At 38.4% G+C, this 19,425-nt stretch overlaps 1 long non-coding RNA gene and 1 pseudogene across 5 annotated transcripts; both read left to right on the top strand.

Annotated features, from left to right (window-relative positions):
- The first annotated feature begins 265 nt into the window (after positions 1 to 265).
- LOC113277474 lies at positions 266 to 1,442 on the top strand (annotated as a pseudogene).
- Positions 1,443 to 2,005: 563 nt separating this feature from the next.
- On the top strand, positions 2,006 to 5,238 carry LOC113281747. 5 transcript variants are annotated; one of them, XR_003326345.1, is made up of 7 exons: positions 2,006 to 2,594; positions 2,684 to 2,744; positions 2,925 to 2,968; positions 3,064 to 3,211; positions 3,428 to 3,492; positions 3,972 to 4,119; positions 4,214 to 5,238. It is a non-coding gene; the product is annotated as an uncharacterized LOC113281747 (long non-coding RNA). The 5 variants fall into 5 exon arrangements; XR_003326344.1 differs by lacking the exon at positions 2,684 to 2,744; XR_003326343.1 differs by having other exon boundaries at positions 2,925 to 3,211; positions 4,226 to 5,238.
- Positions 5,239 to 19,425: the final 14,187 nt, after the last annotated feature.

The following is a 19,425-nucleotide window of genomic DNA, read 5'->3' as shown; positions in this document are numbered from 1 at the left end:
AATAATATCTGTTACTATCTTCCAAAAACAGACAGTATAATACAGCCATCATTGGTTATTCTACTACGGGGTCTGTAGCGATATTTTGACTTCAAAACCTACCAAACATGCATTATTATATGCAATACAATTATGCATGCTTTCTCCTAAAATCAGTACCCTATAAATACCTTTAGCTGAAAAGCAATATCCACAAACAATAAGCATCATCTACACAGTATAAACTTAAGAGTTTAAGAATTGAGCACAATTTGAGTCGATTAAAATGGCAAATGGTAATGGTTTCTCTTACTTTCTCTTTGTTATGGTTATAATGCCCGTGGCAGCAACTTCCTCAGATGCACTATCAACCACTTTCTATCAGAAAGTATGTCCACAAGCCCTTCCGGTCATTAAGAAAGTGGTAACTGATGCTGTGAACCGTGAGCCCCGAATGGGTGCTTCTTTGCTTCGCCTTCATTTCCACGATTGTTTTGTAAATGTAAGATTGATTAAATTATTTGCTAGTTAAATATCAAGTTAGTAACCATGCTGTATCTTTCTTAATGGTTTGATTGAATTCCAAAACACTGATCTGACTTTATGTTAATTTGGCTCTGAAAGGGGTGTGATGCATCAGTTCTTCTTGATAGCACATCAACCATCGATAGGAAGAAGACTGCATTTGGCAACAACAACTCACTAAGAGGATTTGAAGTAGTGGACAGGATCAAGTCAGAGGTGGACAGAGTCTGTGGTGCCCAAGTCGTCTCCTGTGCTGATATCTTAGCCGTTGCTGCTCGCGACTCTGTTGTCCAGGTAAACAAAAAATAATTTGCATCAATTCGAGCTAATATGGCATGGTGCAGGAATATAAATGAGTTACTTTATATGCAGTTAGGAGGACAGACATGGAAGGTAGAACTAGGTCGAAAAGACTCAACCACAGCCAGCCGAACCGATGCCAACAATGCCATACCAGCCTCATTCATGGACCTCCCAGCTCTCAAAGCCAACTTCCAAAACGTAGGGCTGGATTAAACAGACCTGGTTGCATTGTCAGGAGGACATGCCATAGGGTATTCTCAGTGTAACAACTTCAAAAACCGAATCTACAATGAATCCAACATCGACCCTTTATTTGCCAGGAACCGGAAATTAACGTGTCCTTCCTCCGGCGGCGATACCAGACTTGCTCCGTTTGATCCCACAGCTGCCAAATTCGATACGTTGTACTTCAAAAATTTGGTAAAGAGAAGAGGATTACTTCATTCGGACCAGGCTTTGTTTAACGGTGTATCAACTGATGCATTGGTGAAGAAATACAGTATTCATGCCGGTGCTTTTGCATCGGATTTTGCGAAGTCTATGATTAAAATGGGTAGAATTAAGCCATTGGAAGGAAACTCCGGTCAAATTGGTGTGAATTGTCGGAAGACTAATTAAACGATCACAAATGGATTAGGGGCTGTTTGGTAACTATTATTTTAATGGATTATCATGTCATAATTCATTATGCAGATTATAATGTATTTTGTATGCGTTTGGTAACCATTATAATAATTATTTATTTTAATCATAATTGAAAATATTTATTATTTCCATAAACAGGAAAAAATTGATTTGAAAAAACTTATTATAATCAATTATTTTTTCTAAGAAACTCAAATTGAATTTTTTTTTTTTAATGGGCCGACCGAACGATGCGAGGGAGTATCGGTAACTTTTTTGTAAATTATAAGTGATCAATTGAGACAAAAAGATTGGATTTTGGTGTCCCAAACCATTTTCAATCAACAATGAAAGGACTAAAGAGCCCCTTTATACTTCTATTTCTCACTAAAATTGGCGTAATTATAACAAAACACGATGGGTAATCACGTAAATTTTCTGTGCATAAAAAGGACACGGAGGTTGGTAATGTAGTAATTGTTGAGGGGCAGTTTAGTAAAATCCAAGGTAAAGTCATCTAAAGGTTGCGGGTTCGAATCCCGGAAACCTCCTCCTCCTTTTTTTCCTTTTCCTTTTTTTTTCCTTCTTCTTTCTTCTTTAACCATGAAACCGAGAGAGGAGATCGAGACAGGGAAGATTAATGGAAGATGATTGGAGATAGAAATGATTGAAGATAGAAATTGAGAAGGATTCAAAGTAGAAGATGTGAATGCTGCCATCGATTAACAACAGGAAGAATGGAAATTGTCGCTGCTGTTTGAAGTGAAGAGTTAGGGTTTTGCAGCGAAATTCGAAAGTAATTGAAGAATTAAATCAAGGGTCTGAGAATTTGAGGGTTTTTCTGAGTCTTGATGTTACGGAGAAGAAGATTTGGTTCTCTGTTAGCAGAGAGAAGGGTTGAGGAACTCAAATCGGTGATGTGGAAATCAGAGAGATGGGTTCGATGTTGTTACCATGGTGATTGTCAAAGGATGGGGTTGTTGTCAAATTAAGAGAAGAACGAAGATCCTGGGTTGTGTAATTTATGGGTTTTGTTCAGAGAAGATGATGGAGATGCTGTTGTGACACGACGGGGTTGAAATTGAAGAACTGAAAGTGAAATTAATCTTAGCTATATTGGGATTTCACTTAATTCTACTAGATCAGTGCTTGATCATATACAGGTAGTAAGTAACTCATATTTGTTTAGTGTTGCTTTAAATTTTTGTTGAATAATTATGTTAAACATGATTGAATTGTGTGATGATGATAGGGAGATGATTTGCATGTCAGTTGTTATTAATATTAATGTGTATGCGATATCGACTGCTCAGGTAATCATCATATAAGCTACTAAAGAATTTCAAGTGTATGGTTATTTTTGAAGATTTAAGAATAAATGTTCAATTTAGCAACTCCAAGAACTAATTTGGAGCAATTTATTGAATTTAAGACTCTTGTTTGCTACTTTGATTTGTTGATGTTTTTTTTTCTTGTGTACTACTTTGGTGCAGATGTACTCAAATACTCCGGCAGATTTTGACTTTAAACTTGAAAGGTTAACCGTTAAGAAGATATCAAATTGTGGTTATATTGTCAAACGTTTGAACACTAATTTTTGACTTAGTTGCTACTGCTTGTGTTGCTTTGCAGCCTTGCCCAAGGTTTCTAGTCTTTGTCTGAATTTGCAGAACATGTTGCCTCCTCTGTAGATATAATATTTCCAGTGATTGATGGTCGTGTTGGTGAAGATGGAGTCATACAGGATTGTATGATGGATGTTTGGAAAATGTATTTAAATGTATGTTCTCTAAGATGATTCAAGCTTAGATAATTTGTATATTAATTTTTATTTAAGAGTACCAGTTCTCATGATCTGCGAAAGTATTCAGCATGACAGATTTATCCATGTGGATCATGTTAAGATAAGGGTTTATGTGTCTGAATTTGGTGTGTATTGTTTATATTTCCTCCAGATTTTTGGGGGTTTATTAATGTTTGGTTGTGTAATTTGCAGGCCAATGCAAATCCAAGTCCAGTTGTTCAAGTATCAAATAGTTTGTGAAAATTGCGAACGAAATGGTAAGTGAGAAATGAGAATTGAATATTCTGCCAATGTTTGAGGCTTTCATCTGTAAATTGTAGTCTTAAGTGATACACCTCATCGTACCTCAGAAGTATTCAGCGAGAAACAATTTGGGTAGTAGGAGACTGGGAGTAGTGAAATGTCGTGGGTGGGAGGAGTTTGAATATCTTATGGATGGTGTGAGAACTTAGGAATTCCAAAAAAATTCTATGCTTGGTCGGAATTGGTTGTTCCACTATTTTATGTGTTTCTGGGGTTAGACTTAGACTAAGTGGGTTTGGGTAAGTATATTTACTGCAAAATATGGAAATAAATTCATTTCTTCCGCTACTGAGCTCAAACCTGGCACCAGTGTTAATCGCACTGTAAAGTAGATCCATTACGTCTTGTTTGCGATTCAAAGTACAACCTTGTTTTACAATCTTTTCATAACTTGGGTTTTAGTAATTTCCTGTTTCCTTTTGATTTATTAAAGTATGTAGATAATTGAAAAGCTTTCTGTAAAAGCACCATCTGCTGAAGTAAAACTCAGTCTTCTGATTGAAATTGCTCAAAAGTACAATATGCATTGGGATCCTTTAACCGCTATAGCAGAGTTCGGCAAAAATCATGAAGATCTTCTGGTAATTTATTTATCTTAATCCACACTGCTCATATTGGTTTTATTGTGTATGAACTCTTGACAACACCAACATTTTCTTATAGATGTATGTTTAGGAATGATTGCAGGGAGAGCATGGAAGAGCTGGAGCAATGGAATTGAAGTGGCAAGCAGTAAAGATTTGGCAGTGTTTTTTGTGGTGTTGGCTTGTTGTTGTCATCAGTTGGAGGAAATGGTATTGGCAGAAGATGATGAAGTTGAGTTGAGAAGATAGACATGAAGTGGTGAGTTGTAGGTGCAGTTTTGGTGTTGGGATGTTTGAACTGGAGTGGCTTGATCTGTGTTGAAAAATGCAATTGCGCAGTGAATGAAACGGAGATGCAGCTACGGATGATGCAAGACAATGAGCTGGTGTTGTTATTTATGAAGCTACAGAATGAATTTGATATTGCAGCTGCAATTGCAATGGATGCAGTGGACTGAGAAGATCAGTGTTGGCGAATGCAGTTGCAGATAATGGTGCAATTGATCTGCAAATGGAGTTCAGGCTGAGATGGAACTGAAAAAATGGGTAGCTGCAGTTGGTTTGTGCTGATTTAGTGTGAAGCAGTGGTCAGGGAACTGTAGGTGCTACGGTGGTGCTGCAATGAAGAAAATGGGAGAGCTAAATACTGAGATTGGGAAGATATGAAGCTTCTGCAGCTGTGGAATGTGGCTGAACTGAAGTTGTGATGCGCAGTGAGGCGTAGCAGGAGCTTAGACCTTGGAAAATTGGACCAGTCAGCTAAGCCGACTCTGACTCACCATCTGACTAGACCCTGACTCAGTGCTTGACCGGCTTGACTCAGCTGACAAGAACGGGTTGACTCATTTGACCGGTGTCTGGATGGACTTTGCCGGTTACCTGAGCTACTTTCTCGTCCAACTTCCGGCGATCGTACATCATCTTTACAATGTTTTTTTTTTTTCATTTACAAATCTGAATCCATGCAATAATGTAGTTGTGGCGTTTCTTCAAGTTCTTCGGTCGACCCACCCGTCGTGGCAACGGTTGTACTAGTTTTCTCTAAGCTATCAAGAAAGAGACAAAAAAAATAACATAGGACTAAAAAAATATAGTAGATCATTGTTCTTTCTTCTCCTTTTCGAGATCATCATTCTAAGATAATCAATTATTTGAGAAAAATGCTTGAAAAAATTTATTTTGAAAATGATTGTATCAAAATCATTTATCAATTTATGATTATCTATAATCATAAATTTTACCAAACAAAGTCTTAATCATTGGTTGAATGGTTTGATCTTATGTATTTGTTATTATTGTTTAATTTGTTCGTTTTTTTTTTCTGTCAAGGCAAATGTAAGTAATAATCTCTATTTATTTTGTTTAGCATCATCCGAAAGAAGAGAATAATAATACTAGATGACCGTTGTCACGGTGGGACGGCCCACCGAAAAAATTAACCCAAAACTAAATATTTTATTTTTAATTTAGTTCTGTCATAATGACACGAAGTCGGAATTATAAATTTATAAATCGAAATTATATCACAATTTGTAGTTCCTTTAGCAAACTTAGTAATGGTGGTTGAGATTTTGATTATGAATGTAGACATTTCTTATGGTTGCCGTGGAGCTTATGATATTTGTGGAGATGCTGTTGCTGGTAGTGGAAGTGTTGACAGAGGTGGTGGCTATGGCGCCGCTGCTGTAATAGTGGTGATGGTTTTTTGGTAGAATTAATGGTGGAACTGTTGGTAATGGTGGAGGCGGAGGCGCAATTGGTGGTAGAGGAGCCATAGTAAAGATGATGGTCGATCTGTTGGTGATTGTGGAGCAGTGGATTGCCCACGCCATAATGGCATTAATGATGGCGATGACGCTAATGGTGGTGTTGCCGGTGAAGAAAGTGGTGTTGGTGCATCCCGATCGACATTCATGAAAATGGCACATCATTGTTGTAGAAAAATTATAAATTTGATGGGAGTCCTTTTTGTTGGCTGTTGCACTACGCCATCGGGGCAGGGGTTGCAATTCCCCTTCGTTGGCAGAGCCATTTACTTCATCGCATCCAAGTTATAAAGGAAGGGACCCTTCAATAGGAGTCTTCAGAAGCTTCTGAGGACTCTTGAGGAGAGGCCCTACCCTCCTGTTTTAACTGGACTCGAAAAGAAGACAACCTGAAAACGAGAGCAAGAAGAACGCCGATTGAAGTATCCGATTCAGGAATGTTAGTCGATCGCGGTTCATTAGAAGCTGACACGAGGGACCAGAACGAACCACTTCATCTTTCCGCAGGTCCGGCTTGAAGTCCAGGCATAAGCAGTCTATGCGGCAGGCCAGAAAGACAGCGCTAAAGGCGTCAGTTCAGTTGCAAGCCTAAGCCAAGAAGGAACGAAGTTACTGACGTCCAAGGAGCCTCCTGTATTGTCTTTCTGGTTTTCCTGTACCCCTACGAACCAAAAGAAGAAGGGGTGCGCAGAAACCAAGAAAACTAAAGCATCTCTACGTGCTTGCCCACATTTCTATGCAAAAATATATACGCCCTATGATAAAAAATAATTTTATCCTCACTTTCCAGACAAAAATGTCATACAGTGAGACCTGATATTAAGCTTGGGCTTGTGTCCGGTGTCCCTATCATTTAGGTGATATGCGGACACGTGCATCTCACATGTGAAAGACACCGATCATGAGATGGTTTGGAGACTTGGAGCCATTACCCTGCACTCTACTCAAAGGTCAACATAGACCATTTAGTTCCACTAGAGTCTAGACACATATGTCTTTGTCAGAGACGCGTGGGTGAGGTCTTAATAAATCGTATAAAAATCAAAGGTTAGGTTTATTACCCTGGCGAGATTTGGGTATACCCAAACTAATTGGGGTATACCCAAATTTAAATGGACATGTGTCCTTACTAAGGGAGATCAAAATCGGATGAAGTTACTTTAGTATCCCTGCATTAATTAACCTGAAATTAAATCCTAAACTTAAAAACTAAAAAACGTTTAATCTTCTTCTAATCTATCTTCTCTAATCCCTCTCCTCTTCTCCTTCCTTCATCTTATTCCATCAACCAAAAATCAATTAAAAATTTCAATTTGGTATTCTAACAAAAATGGTTCGATTCAGTAGCAAGGGAGATTCAACAATAACATGAAAAGATCCAAATCAGAGGGAAAAGGTAAGGAAAAAGTTGGAACTAGCAAACCCGAAAATCCAATCCCTGAGAATGTTGAAAAAACCCTCCACCGGTGAAAAGAAGATTGTAAGTGATTTCTAAACTCAACCCATTATTCTGATGTGTTGTATGATTGTTATATTAGGTTAGATTATCAAAAATTATGATTTTCAGGGTTGTTGGTCGGCAAGGTCGATAATTTAAAAACCATGCCAACTGGTGTTTGTTTTGTAAGCTCCGGCATGGTAACATGATGAATAACCTGCCGACTTTTCATAGCATCCATGGCGACTGTTAGACAATAACCAGGGTCGGCTGGGTATATTAACAAACCTTGCCGACTTACATCTAGGCGGCAGTGTCTTAGACTTGTACCATGTCGACTTTATGTCACAGAAACTTGATTTTCATTAGTTAATTGTCGGCATCTTTCTTGAATAAAACCTTGTCGACTTTGTATTAGTCGGCATTGTATATGATTACCACCCCTCCGACCATTGGTTGGTCAGCAATGTTTAAATTCTAGACCCTGCCGGCTGTATTACCAAAACCATGTTTCAATGTGTAGAATTTTCATATATCTTATTTGTGTATTGTCTAGGTTCCCACCGGCAAAAATAGAAGATATCCCTTGTATTGTGAGCAATGCAGCAGAGCTATTGGAATTTATTAACAGGATTTATCCTGGTTTAGAAGATCCTAAAGATGAAACTGAAAAGAATTTCCCTGTAAGAAAGTTACTTCTGATGGGTAAGGAAGATCCTGAAGAATTTCTAAGGTTTATGGAGAGTCCTAGCAATCCCCTCAACTATGAAGAATGCACATCATCAGAGGAGGAAGAAGACGAGGTAGATCCAAGGACTTTTTTCAGGGCATGTGACTTTTCTGGAGTGAACCCGTATTACAATGAGGCCGGTGATTACATAGGTCCAGATAAGGGAAAAGCAAAAGCTGATGTTGCTGAAAAAGCTAGTGATGGTGAAAAAGCTAGATATGTGGAGGAAGATAACAACAACAAGAAGGATCCATGAAATTTTTAAATTTTATTATGTTTCACTTGGTTTAGAAACTTAGATTGTGGTTTGAACTATTACCTTATGTTTTGAACTGTTAGTTGTTAGTTTTAGACTTGTTAAACTTATGTTAATTTTCAGTTTCAGTTGTTTTAGAAGTTATTCTTTTTTGTGCAGTTTTAGACAATTTTTCATGTTTTACTGAGTCGGCATGGTGTGTAAATTCTACCTTTCCGACCATACTAGGCTTTATATGCCACAATGTTGTCAGGGAGTGGTGGTCGGTATGGTTTTAAATCTCTACCTTGCCGACTTATATGTTAGTTGCACTTTTTAGGTACAAAGTACAACCCGTTGAATGCTCAACGGCTAGAAATTTCAAAATCAAGATATTAGGTGTGTTTTTATTATAAAAGCATTCTCAACTTCATCTTCAACATTGCATAAAGAACGGAAGTTTCAAGTGAAACACAACCGAATATTTGTAGTCTTTGTACACTAAGTGGTCATTTTGCAAACGATTGTCCCTTTGAAGGAAGAAAATGCACTATTGAGGGTTGTAAGGGATTCTTATTTCTCATGAAAGCTGCAGTAGGAGATGTATATCAGCCGTATGCTTCAAAATGCACTTGTTGTGGGTTTTTTTTATTGGATAGGTGAGCGCCTAGCTCCGTATGAAGATGAAGTTGCTAAAGGGAACCTTCTACCATGCGCAAATCCATGTTGCGACGGTAAGATGAAGCTAATTACCTCTCCTAGAAATTTTGTACTAGAAAAAGATACTATTTATGTCCCAAATGTGTTAGGGTTAAGTTTTTAACGTTTGTATGCTTTAATTAAGGTTTGTATTCGATGTAAAGTCGGCATGGTACTAAATTAAAAGGGTGTCGGCTGCTTAACAGCCGGCACTTAACAGTTTACAAACCATGCCGGTGGCCGCAAAGCCGGCAGTGTTCTCCTGATAAACCCTGCCGACTATAATGTATGAGAACATCCAGAAACAAGTTTTTTTTTTCTGTTTTGATCGGCCTGGTTATCCTTATAAACCATGTCGGCGGTTGTAAAGCCGGAAGTGTTCTCCTGATAAACCCTGCCGACTATAATGTATGAGAACATCCGGAAACACGTTTTTTTTTTCCTGTACTGATCGGCATTGTTATCCTCAAAAACCATGCCGACCACATAAACGTCGGCAAGATGACGAAACCAACACCTTGCCGACCCTGGTACGATCGGCACTGTAAGAGGGAAAAACCTTGCCGACCGTCCCAGGCCTATTTTCCTGTGCTTTCATGCAGTGCAGCCGGCAGTCTGACGAATTTATAACATGCCGACCCTGTTACGGTCGGCAGGGTCGTGTGACAATTACAATGCCGACCATAGGAGTATACACAAAAAAAAACCACATCCATTTCATTCATTTGTAGTACGCCAAAGTATATTACACAAAATACGAATGCGATTACAAAAATACTCTAAAAAGATTTTGTAGTTCCTACCATAATCAATCATCACTCTAATCTATTGGAGGGAGTTCATTCAAATCTATTGAACCTCCTTTAGTCAAATCTATGGGACATTCCTTAGACTCATCTAAAACATTCCAAACGTCCATGTTGTCCTCATAAAGTTTCATCAATTCCTTGCTCTTGTTGTTTGTGAACTTCTCCCAAAAACTAAACCTACAAAGAGGAGGTAATGGACATTCCTTGTTAAGTTGTAGACCAATAAAATGATTTTAATCCACCAAATCCATGACAATTATTCTATGCTTGAGTTGATCCACGCAAACCGCATGTTTCGGTGCAAATGCTATAGATAGTCCCTTACTAAAAAAATGTACCACGCAATTCCACGTATCCGCCAATAGATGGCCACACTCCGGAATTCTCATCCAATGCTCTCATTTGACCGGTATATTTCCCTTCGGTCCTTTAACACTAGTTAGCAAATCTTTAAAAGTTGCTTCTTTGTCCTCCATGGAACCTTCTAGCATCATTGAGATATGAAATTCCTTGTCGTTTTCTAGTCGAGTGGCCATCTTCTTTCTTATGTATTGGCATTGGGTGAGATTCTCCTCAACCGCTCCACTTAGGTGTCCCAATTGTTGCGAGACAACGTGAAACCCACAATTTCCATCTTTTGGGACGTCGTCGGTACCAATAACGAACTCTTGAATAATTGGAGGGAGTTGTACGCGATACTCTTGCAACAACGGTTGTACTACCTTCCTTGGACGACCTATTTTCTTCGCAACATCTCCTTGGCTTGCTTGACTCTCAAGACGTAGAGTGTCATTTGGATTCAAGTTTGAGACCGTTGGTGTAGTTGAATCCTTCCTTGGCCGACCCCTTTTCTTTCCAACAAATTCCACACTTGCTTGACTCTCAAGAAGTGGAGTGCTATTTGGATTCAAGTTTGAAACCGTTGGTGTAGTTGTTTCTTTCCGGGAACGACCTCTATTCTTTTTTGCCGGCTCCTCCTTGTGTTGCGCCTCGGTATAAACATGTCTGGATGGATCACACTTTGTACTCAAATGCTCTTTAATTTGTTCCCTTTCTGATTGATCGCACTTTGTACTCAAATACTCTTTAATTTGTTCCCTTTCGGATTGATCGCACTTTGTACTCAAATACTCTTTAATTTGTTTCCTTTCTTCCGCCCTCGTCTTTGTGGTAGGTGGTCTACCCGTTGGATCTTGTTTCGCCGGTTCTTGAAGTTCTTCCATAAAAGGGTAAATAATCGGCATCAACTTTTGATTCATAGTTTGTTTGTCCAACCTATTCAACTTGGGGTACTTTTCAAGGATTATTCTCCCAAGTTCCATGTCGCCAAACTCTTCACCGGGATCTTCTCTTGGAGCCGGTTTGAAAGATAATTGCTTCCAATAAGGATCGATATCATCAAGAGAAATGGGAGTTTTATACCTACTAAGCATATGATGACATGGAAGTACGATATCCTTCATTATCCTACACTTACAAGGAGTGCTCGGGTCGTCATACTTTTTATACTTTTCATGATTCAAATACTTATTTATATTGCTGGAATTGTAGACACCATGATCCCATGAAGTGTGACAGTTGATGGAATCAAAGAGTGGGGAAATGGAAATCGTGTTTGAAACCAGTTGCTCATCGTGCGGAGACTTGGTCGATTTTTCATCCACTACTTTGTTAACTCCTTCAACTGATTGCACGACTTGCTCACATTCCATCGTGTGTATGAACACACGTGCCGTAGACCGCCAGACCAAAACCCTAGTTAATATCCCCCCATGTGACACGATTGACGTCTCGTGGTTAATTAGTCAGTTGTTGACTTCATGACTTTATGGGACGATGAGTCCATGTATTTGCTGAGTCGAACATGATCTTGCAAAATGTCCTGAGACTCATGAATTGAACGTGCCTGTTGAGACAGAGGTATGATTATTAAGTAAACATTGATAGTTAAGGTGGGCAAGTATTGCTCATTCGATGAATTGTTGAATATTGATAGTTGAACCATATTCCTTGGTTTGAGCAAATATTGCTCATCTGTGAAAATGTTGCTCATTTGATGAATTATTGGTAGCGTGACCAAGATAAAATATTAATTTAAAATACTGGTAATTGAATCGATCATAATTAATAAAAATACTGATCATGAGATCGTCGTAAAGTTATTGGTGTTTGAATCTGGAATTATGATCCTTGGACTCAGAAACCCTAATTCGATCAATTGATGACCAATTGATGGTTTATTTGAAAATTAACCATGGAATGAAGGAGGGACCGGCTACATGGAATCATGTATCGGCCATGTAGTGCCCATATGCTCGAGTGAGAAAATATCAAGGTCTCTTGAAGAGTTGGTGATTTGTTGATGAAAGAATGATTAAATGTTGGTTTAATTATTTATTAAAAAAATGCTCTTCTGAGCCTTAGGTGATAAAACCTAATTAATTATGAAGAGATGAGGGACCAACCAAGGGGTCATGAAACCGGCTCTGGATGTTCACGGGATCGAATGACGATCGCTCTACGAAAATTCCAAAATTATTTGGAAGAGTTTTGGACCTAATATGTGCAATTGCGCAAATTAGGTCAATTCATGAAAATATGTGGGACCGGATCCGTGCGAGCCAAAGATCCAACCTTGGTCGGTCAAGGTAACATGCTCACGTCGTCAAAACGTCCGTATCTCAGTCCTGAGAATTTTGGTATTTTATGGCGTGCGTTTGAGCAATCATTTGAGAAAATATGACAAAATCAGGGTTTTGCTGAAACTGAGGAAACTTCATGAGATGAAGGAAAATAATTATAAAATGAAGGAATGATGAAGCGTGGGACCGCTGAGGCCAAGGCATGGTCGGCCGGTCAGTGACCACGGTCCCATAGTGCCTTTTCTAATTTTATATTATTTTTCATGATTATCATGAAATCAAGGAGTTTGTTGAAATTAAGGAGTTTCCTTGAAGTGAAGGAGTTCCATGGGATCAAGGAAATAATTAATATTAAAATAATAAAATAAGGGCGTGTGGGACCGACTTTGAGCATGGTCGGCCGGCTGGGGCCCGGTCCCGTGCGTTTTCCTAATTTTATGTAATTTTTTTGTATTATTTCCATGATTTGAAAGAATTTTCATAATTTGAGAGAAATACCATGAAATCAAGGAATTTCATGGGATCAAGGAAACTTAAAATAATAATAAAAAATAAAGGGACGTGTGGGACCGGCTAAGGCATGGTCGGCCGGCTGGGGCCCGGTCCCACGAGTTTCCCTAATTTTTAGGGCTGTTCATGGTCGGTTTTGGTTCGGTTTCTAGCCAAACCAGAACCGAAACCAATACTATCGGTTTATAAAAATCTAAACCAAACCAATCCATTAACCATTGGTTCGGTTTCCAAATGGTTCCAGCTGGTTTCGGTTTGTCCCAGTGGTTTTTGGTTAACCAATAATTCTATATATCAAACCAAAAGAAGAATTGCACAAATTAACGGACAAAAAATTCGTACCGATAGTATTGGTTCACACAAATAGATAAAAATTTTTTATCAAGAATAGTTAAAGCTTACTCTATATCTAGAGATCAAAAGAAGATATATATAATATATCTTAATTTAGTTATTGACAAAGAAAAAAGAAGAAAGACGGGATGAAGAAAGTCTAATAGCAGTAATGGCTGAGAGAAGGAGAAAGAGAAAGAGGGAGAGTATTATAATGAAATATTGGATTTAGGATTTCTATTTATCCTTTACATCAATGGGTAGAATCTAATATTTGTACATCAACGGTAAAAACTAAGTTTAAAAATTAATCGGTTTTCCAATAGTTTTTGGTTCGGTTTTAGCAGTTAAACCAAACCAAAACCAACACTATCAGTTTTCCACTTTCTACACCATAACCAATCCGTTAGTAAATGGTTCGGTTTGGTTTCTTCCTAATTGGTCTGGTTTGGTACGGTTCCAGTGGAAAACCGAAACCATGTTCAGCCCTACTAATTTTATACTCCCTCTGTCCTAAAATTTCTGTCCTCTATTCTATTTTCGTCTGTCCTAAAATACTGTCCGGCTTCTGTTTATAGTCATATTTTTTAGTCAAACTCTCAAATATATCCTTCAAACTTTTACAATTATAAAATTATATTAAATATCACCAATCTAAATATTAAATGATATCTTCCTCAATAGGAAACAAATCTACTAAATCAATCCATAAAGATTTTTATTTTTATCTTCTATTTAAATATTTCTATATATATTATAATAACCAATGTATTTTTTTTACATACTCTATATACTCCCTTTAATTTTAGTAAAAATGCATCATTTAATAGGGGTAGTTTTGTACAATCCTCCGGTCTCCTTAATATCTTGACTTAGTCAAAGCGGACTAATAATTTAGGAGGGAGGGAGTATTATATTTTTCATGGTTTTATGAAAATACCATGAGATTAAGGAGTTTTCATGAGATTAGGGAAATATTAATAAAATAATAAGGAACATGAGGTGTGGGGACGGCCGGGATCAAGGCATGGCCGGTTGGCCAATAAACACGGCTCCAGGACATTTTTCCCAATTTTATATTATTTCCTCGGTGCGAAGGAAACACCATGAAACTGAGGAGTTTCCTCAAAACGAATGATATTTGTTCAAATGAAAGGATTTTCATAAGATCAAGGAAAATAACAAAAATATGATAAAATATAAAACTGGCGTCGGACTGGCCACGGCACGGCCGGCCTGCTAGTGGGCCCAGTCCCCCAGCGCCTTGGTCAATATTTTATTATTTATTATTTTCTTTCATGTTTTGCATAGGTTCATCGTTTCGTCGTATTTTGAAATACTCGTTCGTGCGTTCAGGTGATTGTTAGTGCATCATCGTCGAATACACTTGCACCTTTTGAGTCGGGGCTTACTCGAAGCTAACTCAGACGCCCGTAGAATGAATATTTATTGCTAACCCATGGAATTCTGCTGGGAAGAACCATAGATTGAAGTAACGAGATATTACGAAAATATTTGAATATTTTCAGAAATTCAGTGGATGAATCCAAGAATTTAGGAATAATTAATTGATGGCTCTATACTAGTACGATCGTCTAGGAGCATTAATTATTTTGAGCGACATGAGCTAGTTGAAGCGTCATATCCTTTATATAGTCAGGAAAAACTGTTGTTTGTATCCTGAAGACGTTATTGCTCTATACTAGCAGGCAAGCTGTCTAGGAGCCGTCCAATCTCGTGATTCTATATATAAGTAATTACTGAAGTGTTCAGTATTCATGAGATATGTCGTTGCCTATCCGACAGACTACATATCTGCATGTACTCTAAGAGACAGTATTCTCAGTCAGAGATTCGATGAGAGACCCGTGTCTCGATACTCGCGTCTGATTGCTGGATCAGAAGTTCGTATAATTATGGGTTTACGATTTTATCCTTTGTCGAAAATCCATCATCTACATTAAGTCCCCTGCTTAGTGAGGAACAGTCGTGTTCCTCAGTCAGCATTAAATGGTGATTTTCCGGTTATAACAACATAAGGAATTGAACTTAATTGTAATTTAAGACGTTACCGGTGGCATGATAGAGCATCGTATAATGAGCATAAATTGGTGTTGAACCGCTGATTTGGACGACGGGACCTTGGTCGTTTAAGATTCGCGGGGCCGGGCCCAATAAGGAAATCCTTGTGAAATTAGGTTTTGCAAATAAAATTTGATATAAAAGGGAATTAATCCTTCTTTTTTTTTACTTCACCTAAACCAACCACCACCTTCATCACGCCTTCATCACCTTTACGCCAGGGAGGAAGAAAAATTTCGCCGGAGTTTCCAGCGCCGCCGACCGTCGCCGCCACTGTCCGACCAATTTCAGGCCGACGCCGACCAGGTATGGATTTTTTTTTTTTTTTGAAGTTCATAAGAGTTCCATGAAGTGATCATGTTTGGGTTATATATACATGTGCATATATACGAGTGTGAGTTTTGTTGAAAAACCCTTTTTTCTTTGAAAACGTATGTTCGTTTGATCGTTAGTTTGAGAAGCTAATAAAAATCCCTGATTTATGAGAGATTTTTTTATACATAGACCTATGTCCAGTGATATAACTTTGTTTATGAGATTTCATGAGAACCAAGGTTTTATCATAAAAGGAGTGAACTTTCACTAAACCGAAATAAACCCTCGTTTTAAAGAATGACGATAGCACGAAGGAAATTTTTATATATATATATATATATATAGACTTGTGTCCAGTGATAAAATTTTGTGTATGATATTTCATGGAAATCAAAACTTTATCTTATAAGGTGTGAGCTTTCACAAAATTGAAATAAACCTTTGTTTTAAAGACGAATGACGACACGAAGGAAAAAAAAATTATATATAAAATCGTGACGTCCACGAATAATATTTTGTACATAAAACCGTGACATGCTCACGGAAAAAAATTTGCATGAGTTACCACTCACAAAAAAAAAAAAACGCGAGTTATCTTTCATGCTTTTGTAAACATATATTTTCAAAACCCAGGTTTGATTTTGAGTAATATTCAAAGTAAACAATTATTTATGATGAAATAATGTTTTAGTTTTCATAATTCCATGGTGAATGTTCATATAGTAGAAATGTTCATGATTTTATGAAAATCTGAGTTTCGTTCGTTTTTGTAGGTTTCGCAGAGACGAACGATTTTTGAGGTGTTAACTCTTGCGTTACTATCACTACTGTTAGTGGAATCGTAAAGAAGGTAAGAGTTAAGAATTACCATTTTGTAGATGCTAGTATTTTCATTTGCATGATTCCATCATCTTGTTGAATCTCATATCTGGATGATGTATTGAAGTAAAATGCAGTGTGAATTTTACAGCTACTCCGCAAAGATGTCTAACTCCCATGCTAATGACGCTTCGAGAGATGAGATGTGCGTTGATGATGATATCTCCAGAGATGAAACATGTATGGATGAGACTTCCGTTGGCGAAGAAGAGGATGAAGCCCCTGGAATTAAGAATGTCCCGAATGTGGATGATGCATTTTTTGAGGTTCAGAAGGAAGCTGAAAAACATCTCAAATCTCCAACATATCGTATTCTGATAAATCCCAGAAATGTTACTCAGAAGAAATTGGTGACTCCTAAGACAGTGATCCGGTTTTTCCTTGAACGAAGGATCTTCTTTGCATCAATCATAGAGTTTAAGCTTTATCGACGACCTTTGGAAAATTCTTTGGATGGGAAAGACATATGCTGGGTTTCCCTCATGTCAGGGCAATGCTCGATCAGGCGCAAGTGACGAGAGCTATTCAGGCTTCTGGAGACTTATTCATTTTTCATGATGCGAGAGGTATTGTGGATCTACTTGCTCGTTGGTGTATTCCCACTCACACCTTCATATGTAGATGGGGAGAGTATTACCTTAGAGGATGTGGCTGCTTTGATGCATCTCCCAATCACGGGAAATCTCCCTAGGGATCTTTCAGATGAGGAGACTGCAGTTTCTAACATCTTGACAGCTGTGATGGAGGAAGTGAATAAGGCGTCTGGCAGTAAAGGATGTTATGCTCGCTGGTTAACACGCTGGTGGACAAAATACGAGGTTTATGATAGTCCCATCGACGGTATGTTACCCATTGTTGCTTTCTTATGTTTATGGCTGTCCAGAGACATATTTGAAGACAGTGGAAACTTGTTGAAGCCCTTCGTGATCCCATTTGCTATCAAGATGGCTCAAGGTGAGCAACTTCCGATAGGTAGCTTATTCCTGGGTTCTTTGTATTCTAACTTGGACTCCTTGATAATAGACTCCAGTGTGTCGAATGGATTTATGAAGATTGAGTGCTATGCCAACACGATGTTTCTTCAAGCTTTGATATGGGAACACTTCAAGAACTATGCACCTATTCCACGTAATATTTTGCAAGGACCGAATGTTGATGCTCATCACATCTTCTCTGAGAAAGATAATGCCAGGATCATGCGCTGGTCTACAAAGCAGTCCCGGTCTAAAGCACGCCCCATTGATTTGTTAGATGATGAATCCGAGTTCAACTTCCGCCCGTGGGTGTCAGTTCCTTATTATGTTTCTCAGCCGATAACTTTCAATACTGGAGAGAGTGTGGTTCTGACGTCTGGTGCGAATCTGAATGATGGCGAGAGATCTTTCATGTTGAGTTGCACCCCCAGTCATTTGCTATCGGCCATGTATGGAGAGTTTTCAGTGGAGGAATATGACATTGATAGGGCGGATCGACAGATGGGTATGGATCAGTGTGTTCCAACTATACGGATAAGGAAGCCGTCAGTTGAGCAGCTTAGGACTCATTTGGACCATACTCATGTGGAAGGAAGTAATTACTGGTTTCCTTGCTCCGAGAGATTTGCGTATGTAACTCCAGGTCATGTAGACTTTTGGGATCAACAAATTGAGAGGCTGCATGAATTCGTGATGGTTGGTCAACCTCTAGTGAAGGATCCCCCTTCTACTGAGATGATTTCTGGTCGACCAAGATTGAAGTATCTCTCTGGTGATAAACGAAAATCTTCTCCAGGATGTTCTCAGGTATGTTTCTTCATATAATCTTCATGAAATTATGAGAACTGTATTCTAATTATGTTACTGAATTTTACCAAAGGACGGTCGTAATGTAAGACCTCGAATCCGTGTAGATTTCTCAGAAACTGAAGCGATTGTTCACGACGGAGAAGGAAGGAACAAAAGTTATAAGTTGTTACCTAATATCGTAAAGTCCCCAGTTGGTTCTTTGGTGAGTTCTCAGTATTTCCCTTGTTGTGACTTTTTCTCGCCCGCATTATTAGGATCATGAAACTAAAGTTGTTATTCCGTTGCAGAATTTTACTCCATCAAGTATCGACGGTCTTCGGTTCTCTGCTACTGAGCAAACAATTCCTGATTTGAGCGATGAAGAAGAAGTCGTAAGTATTTCTTCGCATATTCAATTATGATGCTTTATAGATAAAATGTTGATTATTGAGGATGTATCCAGGAGGATGTCGTCATGGATACGGAGAGTGCTGATACCCGACCATCCTCTGAGAATAGAGACGAAAGCACTTCCAAAGATTCGGAGCCGAATAAAAGTAATGAGCCTTTTGTCGTTAACACGGACAATCCCAATTCCTTGAATACTTCGGATACCCCCCAAGTAAGTACATGTCCTGTATCCTCTTCATAGAAGTATGAAAGTGATGATTTTTGAATGAATGAGAATCCATGTGTATACAGGAAAAACTTAGTCGAAATTCGTCGTCAGAAAATTTAGAACTCGGGTTTTTAACAAAAACGCCGTAAAACCTTCATCTGGAGTCGGATTTTCATGATCCGCATATGCATATTCAAGCCCAGAAAATTTCCAAGCTTTCGAAAAGAAGATTTTTAAGTTTTGAGCACGTTCAGGGCCTGAAAAAGGCGAAACAGTAAACTTCCAGGAGACTTTCAGAACTTTTCCAGATGGTATGTTGCTCAGTGTTTTGACCACATCTCCTTTCTTGTTCATCGGATTGTTATGAAATTGTGACAAGCTGTAGAGGACATCCATACAAAGAGAATGGTATATAACCCATCCTCAGATTCCTTGTAGATTGATTCCAGTTCGTCTTTTAGTACAGAGCAGAGTACAGTTTTT

Source organism: Papaver somniferum, chromosome 5, assembly GCF_003573695.1.
Source record: "Papaver somniferum cultivar HN1 chromosome 5, ASM357369v1, whole genome shotgun sequence".
Classification (NCBI taxonomy): domain Eukaryota; kingdom Viridiplantae; phylum Streptophyta; class Magnoliopsida; order Ranunculales; family Papaveraceae; genus Papaver; species Papaver somniferum.
The sequence above is the reverse complement of the archived record's forward strand: the minus strand, read 5'-3'. Positions and strand labels throughout refer to the sequence as shown.